This window comes from Solanum stenotomum, chromosome 1 (genome assembly GCF_019186545.1).
Source record: "Solanum stenotomum isolate F172 chromosome 1, ASM1918654v1, whole genome shotgun sequence".
Classification (NCBI taxonomy): Eukaryota; Viridiplantae; Streptophyta; class Magnoliopsida; order Solanales; family Solanaceae; genus Solanum; species Solanum stenotomum.
In genome coordinates, this window is record NC_064282.1 from 24,877,438 (window position 1) to 24,885,096 (window position 7,659).

Here is a 7,659-nt window from a genome sequence, read left to right on the forward strand (position 1 = left end):
ATTCACTTTAATGCTTAGTAATCTAAACTCTTGCTTGGTACAAATACCTTCTAGCAATTTCTTCCGAATCTATATCATTTGCAGCTAAAGTCATGACAATAAATGCTTCTTTCATTAATCCGTTCAAACGAATTGCCATAGAAGATTTTGTTGTTCCCTTCTTTTTGGTGTACTCTGCAAATTCATTATCATACTTAGCATTCTTAGACCATCTTTTCAAAATGTATTTCTCAGGAATAGAAGAAAAATTTAAGTCAAAGAACAAAATTTTTAGTGCGTGACAACATAACCAACCCATGGAATCAAACATATGACAACTACAAATAATAGAATTGTCAAGAGCATTGAACTGGACAATTTTAGTCTCACTTTCACCCTTTAAAATTGTATATTTTGTTAGACTCCATTCAGTTTCAACATTGATTACTCTTTTGGTTGTCCCTTATAGAAATTCATGTTGAAATCTTGTGTAAATTCTCCTGGTGTACACCCTAGCAGCATGCTTTAATATCCCACAATCTTTAATGAAAATTTAAGGATCACCCCGAGATTTATAATTCTCTATAGCTTTAATATGACGCATTTCAATTGTCCGTTGCTCACAATTCTTTACAAACTCCGTTATACTCATTGTCTTGCATGACATTTCAGTGAAGACTCTATTTGTGCTCTCACTTCTTTGGGTCGATTTGATATCTGTTGAGAAAGTAGAATGGTTAAATACATGACATCATTTTTTTTTCAGATCATACAACTTTTAAAGCCAAATATTACTTGCACAATTCCAATCATCTATCATTTTTTTCCATACTAACTCAAATTCTGATTCTAAATTGCACCTCCACAAGAGAGTATCAAAGCAGTATCGAAATCCTGATTTAAGTAAAGTTGTGGTATATTTTTTTGAGCATTTCTATCAATGTGCCATTCACACAATCTATGACATGTTCAATTCCTTAATAGCAAAAGCTATGTCAAGAGTTTGATCAGTAAAGATTGTTTTTGGTGTTTTTCCTCCCATTGCTTTCAAAAATGTTTGAAAAAGCCAAACAAAAGAACAACTTATTTCATTGCATAAAAATGCACATCCAAAGAAAGTATTTTTCCAATGGTTATTCACACCAACAAATAGAGCACAAATCATGTCATATATATTTGTACGATAAGTAGTGTCAAAAATCATCACATCCCCAAAACGCTCGTAGTGCAATTTAGATATACTATCTCTCCAAAAGAAATTACACAATCTACCATCTTCATCAACTTGAAAAGAATAAATGAAGTTTGAATCCTCTGATTGTAAATGCATAAAATGATTTATCATGGTTTGAGCATCTCCACTACTAATCATATTCCTCTTATGTGCTTGTATAAAGTTATGAGCATCTTGTTCAATAAATCCCGCATTTTCAATTCCATCAGCTTCATTATGAAGGTATCAAACCACTTTTTTTGTACGAATACGGGCATCCACCATAGAACCAAGAATACTTTTCGTAGCACTTGTAAGCTTACGACCCAATTGTATGAAATATTTCAAATTATCTTCTATCATGGGATGACTATGCATATCATTGAATCACATACTTCTCATATCTCATTTGAAATTTTAAAATTTTATATGAGCCGTACAACCACATCTATATTCTAATCTTTGTCGCTTTTTTTCTTGAAAAAAGGAAAGCTTATCAGATTTTCCTTCACAAGAACAAAGAAATAACCGTCTTGTTACTTCTTTATTTATGTTGTAAGTCTTTGCACTTTTTCGACTACCGAAACCTTTTGCCAGAGCATATGAATTATATGCATTGTATGATTCTTCTTCAGAATTAAATTTCATACCAATCTCCAAAGCAAAGTTCTTACTAATGTTATAAACATTATTTGCTCTTGTAGAATATTTGTTATTGTTAACGTTGGAATCTACAATAATAATTTTAATTTCTGAGTATCAAAACTTAAGAAATAGATAAAAAAAAATATAGATAGAATTTATTTAATAGAGAACCTTCATACTCGAATTAAGAAAGTATCATACAAATGAAATGTATTACCTTCTTGAAGAGAAGACCCTTTATCAACATGTGCATCCTCGGGCTCTTTATCAACATGTACGTCCTCCATTTTTTAAATTTTGAAGCAGAATCTGCAAAAGAAACAAATTATATCATTAAAAATTGTATTTTTCAAATATTACCTTAGCACATAAAAATATTAATACATGCCTTTTGTTTTACTATACAATTTATTTCAGATTTAATTTAAAATATGTGATCACCATTAAATTTGAATGCAAAATTTCTTGAAATTATCAATACTAAGTAATATCTTATATTGGCAGGAACTTTCTACCAAGCATAAAGATCATTTATGACAACAATGAATGATACACAAAAGTTTACATAGATAATTATGTCACACAATCTTGAGCATTTTGCACAACTAATGCAATATTTTGCTTTCAAGATGTGTATAAAATATATTTATATATATGTATAATGAGGATTATTAATAAACAACTTCTCATTTTATTTAAAATTTTAGTAAGAAAATATCATTGTACAAATATAATGAATATTGAGAAACAAAGAGAGTAAAAGAAACAAATTCATAGATCTATATATTTTGTAACTTTACTTGAATAAAATTTGAATGTCTCTGAAGAGTAAAAGATCAACAATGGTGTATTTTTGTTTTAGAGCAATAATGGTGTATTTTTGTTTTAGAGCTTTTACTTTGTTTGGTTTAGATATGATAGGCAAAGATTCTAATTAAGGAGGGAAAATAGTACTCTCTTTCCCTCCATTTTTGTTGTACTATATAAAAGTTTATCTTTATTTTAATTTTGTTTCATTTGATTTCATTTGCAAAGTACACATATTGGCCCACAATTCACGTGTCAAAAAATGAATGGAGCCTCACACAACTTTGGTTGGTTGGGCCTCTACCATGATAAAAAAATTCATTACAACTAAAAATTTAATTTGAGATGAAAAAATTATAATTTTTTCACTAAAAAGAGTTTTAAGTTCATCAAATCAATAAACACCTTCATAAGTAGTGATCTTGAAGCAAGAATAAGTTGTTGGTTTTTTTTTTCATTTTTTTCGTTGTTCGTCACATCTAAAGAATAAGTGAGAATAATTTGAAATTATTTTCATTTAGTGATGAAAAATAAATGAGTGTATGAGTAGTCCGAAGAAGGAGAAAGAAGTTCATCATCGAAGAAGAAGAAAGGGATGAGATAGGTGGTGGCTGAGATAGTGGAGTTCGGAAAAAAGAGAAAGAAGGGTGTGGATGGAGGGTTCGAAGAAGGAGAAATAGGGTGGGGGTGAAGAATTTCGAAGAAAGAAAACGAAAGTGAAGAGTTCGAAAAAGAAAATGAGGAAGTGGTGCAGGTGGTGGCTAAGGATGGCAACGGGTGGTGGGGTGTGAGGAAGAAAAATGACTAGGGTTGTTGGTGGATAGGGGTGGTGGGGTGTGAGGAAGATGAAGAGAAAAATTCTTATTGGCTGAAGAGAAAATAAAAGTAGCCCAATTATTTTTTTTTCTTTAATTTTTAATTTTTAATTTTTAATGCGCTATTCTTTTTTTTTATTTGCCACATCAGCTATTAAGGGGTATTTAATTCACTTGAAAGTTGTTTAGGGGGGTATTTGAACGCCCGTGTAGTTAAAGTATTAAAGTAAGTTTTGCAGTCAAGTTCAGGAGGCAATTTAATGATATACTTACATATATTATATAAGTTTAAAGTTCAATCACAAATTTTTGTGTTTTTTTTCCAATGCCACTATCAAATTTCAGATATATATACTTTACCTTCTATAGTAAAGATACTAACAACCTAATCGAAAGATTTCAATTCCTCGTGAAACTTTTAATATAAAATAAAAAAAGTGAAATGTTCATGTAAAATCAAGACACTTGACTATATTTTCGTTGAAGAAGCCCATTTACAAGACTTCAAATCAATTCAAATGTTGCCTTCGAACAAGGACTTGTCACATCGAAAATCTCTCAAATCTAGCCAATAATTTTGCATTTTGCAAGTATCCAATCAAAATCATTATCTATGAACCAGTTAATGTCACGACCCAAGTCTACACCCTGGACGACGTGGCCGACACTTAAGAACCATTGCTGGTCCCCAAGCGAACCCTCATCCTGGCTGACTACAAGCGAAAGACTAACTTAAGCATGCAAAAGCTTAAAACTGAATAAAATTCAAATAAACTCAATTTTTCAAAACTTTAACTCAAATGAACAACTTAGAATAAAAATAATATATTCAACTCGCCATAAATAGACACTTAAGTCTTTAAAACATTTAAAGACTATAAATGAATAATACAGACTTCTCAACTATACTGACTATATATGAAGTCTCTAACTGATAAAGATGGAAGTCGGGACAAGACCCACGACATTCTAACAACTGATATAACTGAAAGGTAAATGAAATCCTCCAAAAGCAAGGGTGCTCACTATAGCTAACTCAAACTCTCGAATGTATCAACGAAGCTCATGTTGATGATTTTGAATACCTGTGTCTGCATCATGAGAAGATGCAGGCCAAATGGCTCAGTACGTGTAATGTAATGTAAGAGGAATTCTAAAGCATAAACATAAGCTTGAACCTTGATAAAAAGGAAACATACTTACCTCTTCTCAAACTTACTCAACTCAAGGAATTCAAAACTACTCAACTTACTCAACTCAGAAGTATTCAAGGATAAGATACTCAACTTAAAGATTAGATACTTAACTCAAAGATATGATATTCGACTCTGGGTACTCAACTCTGGATACTCAACTCATTATGACTGAACTCATTTCAATATAAAACAATTTAAAACAAGAGCAATATAAAGAAACAAATTGTTTAAAAACATATTGTCAACTCTGTGTGTATGCAATGATACAACATAACTCTAAAATGTATGTAAAAATACAATTAACTCTGTATATAAGAATACAATAACTTACGTGGGAGATTCTCTAACCGACAACCATCACTATGAGACTAAGTGATGGTACAATATTTTACCTCACGTTGCCAATGATCGTCCTATACCTTGCCATCGATATAGAACTTGAACTAGTAAGTGGATCCACTAGTCTATGCTAAAAAGCACTAAAGAATCATCTAAAAAGTATGATCCTTTTTTTGCCCATGATGGCTACATGGTTTATGGAGACTTGAGTTATTTGAACTCGCATCCCCATATCGGTGCTCAATACTACTCCCAAAATATACTTAGCTCATATGTTTGTAAAAAACATATTTCTCTGTGATTTGAGATTAGTGCTAAAAAACTTAGCTCAAAAGCTATCTTGGAAATCTCAGTTTCCTCTCTTGCTTCATTTAGAAAGCGATTACTCTTTTTTGAAAACTAGCCCGAAGGCTCTTTGGAAATCTCAGTTTCCTTTCTTATTTAAATGTGAAAACATGTTAAATCTCCTTGGGAATACATAGTCCCCATATACTTTTTGAAGAAAAGAACTTTAACTTTACTCTTTACTGAACTCAAAACTTAAGTCTTAAAACAAAGTTAAAACATTTGTAAAAGACTTCTTAAAATGTGGTTCATGCCGAATTATGGACGTGAACGACTCAATGCAAGGTTTTCAGTAACCATAGATAAAACTCAATACTTGGAACTCAAGAACTTCAATGATACTACTCACTTCAAGAATGCTCAACTCAGAGGGTTCATGCGGAATTATGAACATGAACTACTCAACTCAAGGACTCAAAGATATTTTTCATCTCAAGATTGCTCGACTGATAGGGTTCATGCAGAATTATGGACATGAATAACCCAACTCAAGGACTTCATGGGTAACATATAATAGTCTCATGATTAGGAATATAACCTCAAATGGGTTAGAAACTCAATACTTAAGACTTAGGACATAAAGATATTGCTCCTCTTATAGATACTTAACTTCTGGAGTTCGTGCGGAATTTATGGGCAATGAACGACTTGACTTGTAGGTCTACATAACATTATGGAACTCATGTATACTACTCTTCTCATTCTCTTACTTACTTCCTTATAACTTAGTTCAAATCAATAGTTGATCTCAAAGGGTTCACAATCGAACTCAAAGACTTTCTTGAACTCTACTCTTAACTCTCTCTTGAATGTGAATTATGAATTCAAGAGTTATGGTTCATTATATGAAGGATCTAAGTGATAGTATAAACTCATGAATACATTTTCCTCACTCTCATGCTCACTTACTTGAGTCTTGAAACAAGTTACTAGAAATTGTAGAAGACTCCTCAAAAGAACTCAAAGGGACTCTCTCAAAATGATCGGAAGAACGATCCTAAATCGTGTCAGCCTCTCCCCAGGCAAAGTTTCGACGAATTTCGCCTCTCGTTTTCTGATCCTAAATCGCTTTTAATCGCTTTCTTTTTTCAAATTTTCCTTAGATTCAATTACCCAACCTAAGTGTACACACTAATCCACTCAAAACAATCACTTTCATCTCAAGAAATCATCAAAATACCAACAAAACAAGATTTAGAATGAACTTCAAGAACACCTATCAAGAACTTAAATCCTTCAACTTTTTGAGAATGAAATTTCGCTGAAAATAATATGTTTGGCGTGTGGGTGAACAAACCCAACACTATGGAAGTTTACATACCTCTTAGGGATCAAACCCATGGCGACAATCCGCAACAACTCTCAAGAACGTGGACGAACGCCTTCATCCTTTCCTCTTTTCTCCTCTTCTCTCTTCTTCTTTTCTTCTTGAACTCTCAACTAAAACCCTAGGCGTAAACTAAGATTATAAAACTGAACCTAATCAGATTAGACCCCTAAAATATTACTAAAAACGAATTAAATCTGATTGGGTAAGGAAAAGACTAAAATACCCCTCTAAAATTCGGTTTTGACTTTCCTTATCTAGACAACCCAACTTCGAATGGACATATATTCCTCATACGAACTCAAAACTGAGAAAACTCGGTGGCGTTGGAAAGATAATGCAAAGATCTTTCCTACAGTATGTGGTAGCACACCTAACTCATCCTGAGCTATGAGTTATGGTCTTTTGAAGTAGACCCAAAACTCATGCTTAGCTTAACTTGCAAAATTTCAGATTTTGCTATTTCGAATTTAATTCTTTTTGGAATTCAAGGTGCTATATCTAGTGACCTTAACACTTAAGAAATTTTTAATTCCTCAAAAAAATCCTACTCACCACGAAAAATGGTTCGAGTCTTAATTCAAAAAATTTCTAGGGTGTTACAGTTAATTACTAATGCAAGCATCCAAAAATAAGTTTATCAACATTTCAGACAAAATTCATACACCTTTTCAGTATATCGTAATTAAAAAGTATTGCTAAGGTTATTACTTCAAGATTCATATATCAGTCTCTTACACAAGATTCTTCTAAAAATATGAGTGTCTGAGTGTTTTTTTTTTACTGTTTTAATTTGCAACATAGGTAGATATCTCGTCCATAATTAAAAAACTGAAGACTATAAATATATTTTTATAAAATAAAATTAATAGCAGAGATAAAGAGAGGTAATGGACATTTGAAACATTTCAATATTGATAGGAATACATCAATTAAGTCGAGTTATATAAACGCATAATTTTTGAAATTTGTATAGTATAATTTGCATAACTG

At 31.9% G+C, this 7,659-nt stretch overlaps 1 pseudogene; it reads right to left on the reverse strand.

The window, feature by feature from the left end:
• Positions 1–937: 937 nt before the first annotated feature.
• LOC125866587 (protein FAR1-RELATED SEQUENCE 5-like) lies at positions 938–2,124 on the reverse strand (annotated as a pseudogene).
• Positions 2,125–7,659: the final 5,535 nt, after the last annotated feature.